Source organism: Nicotiana tomentosiformis, chromosome 5 (genome assembly GCF_000390325.3).
Source record: "Nicotiana tomentosiformis chromosome 5, ASM39032v3, whole genome shotgun sequence".
NCBI lineage: Eukaryota > Viridiplantae > Streptophyta > Magnoliopsida > Solanales > Solanaceae > Nicotiana > Nicotiana tomentosiformis.
This window is the reverse complement of record NC_090816.1, coordinates 128,769,815-128,771,206: the sequence shown is the minus strand read 5'-3', so window position 1 is coordinate 128,771,206 and position 1,392 is coordinate 128,769,815.

Sequence of the window (1,392 nt, the reverse complement as noted above, 5' to 3'; positions counted from 1 at the left end):
CACCTTTCGTGCTTTATACTTTTTCTTACATGATAATATAACTGAAATGGTACGACATCACCCTTCGTGCTTTACACTCTTCCTTACCAAGCACATGTATATTATTAACAAGTAAGGTAAGAAGTATAAATAACATCAAGGAGAGTGTTTAAACGACAACACAATATAACAATTCATATCACAATTTGCCCACAGGCCACAACCAACTCCAAAGATACAACAAAATCAATTAATTTCACAGCAAATATCCCAAGGCTCCACACAACATATATAAAACCTCAAAAATAACAGAGATGAAAAAGTAACTCAGCATAGGATAAAGCCTTCTTTAATCCAAAATTTTGATAAATATATATTAATGCCTCATTTTAAAAAATTTAATAATTATTTACAGATAAGGAATCCATACTAAGAAATGTCAATCCAACTAACCACGACATTTCACATAAAAATCAAAGTGACAATCACACCAAATTATCATATAAAAACAACTTTGGCAAACAAGTAATGAGGGATAACAAATAAAGGATTTAATAAGTGCCAATAATTTCCAATTTAATACATAAAGGCGTCTACGAATTTTAACCGATATAATTTACACATATAAACCAAGTACGTACTCGTCACCTCGCGTACATAATTTTTAATTACACAATTTTCACATAAGACTCAATGCCTAAGGGGTAATTTTTCCCACTCAAGGTTAGACAAGATACTTACCTTTTTGAAGTTATGCCAATATTCTAAAATAGCCTTCTTGCTTGAATTGACCTCCGGACCGCTCAAATCTATCCAAATTGATTGTATAACTTCATTAAAATTCATCAGAAACAATCCCGGATAATAAAAAGTCAACTTAAAATTTTACATTAAAAAGTAAACCAAAATTCAACGTGGGACCCACCTCTCGAAACCCGATAGAATTTTCACAAAATTCGAATACCCATTCCGATACGAGTTCAACCATACCAAATTCGGATAACGAATTGACCTCCAAATCTTAAATTTTTATTTTTGAAAGATTTTGCAAAAATCCCATTTTCTTCAAATTGATTCACTAATAAAAGATGAAAATAATCATGGAATCATAAAATATAATGAAAACTGAATAGGATACACTTACCCAAATTCATTTGGTGAAAATCCTCTCAGAAATCGCCCAAATCCGAGTTTCCTAGCTAAAAAAATGTTGAAATGAGCTAAAAACGAAACTACTCAATAACAACTCATTTCCTGTCACTAAAAGTCTATTTTCCATCACTAAAAGTCTATTTTCCGTCACTAAAGGTCCGCACCCGAACCTGCTTGCACCAACAATTTAATATTTCACTAAAAAGGCTCTAACTTCATCATACGAACTCGGAATTCGATGATTCTTGTTCCTATGAGTCA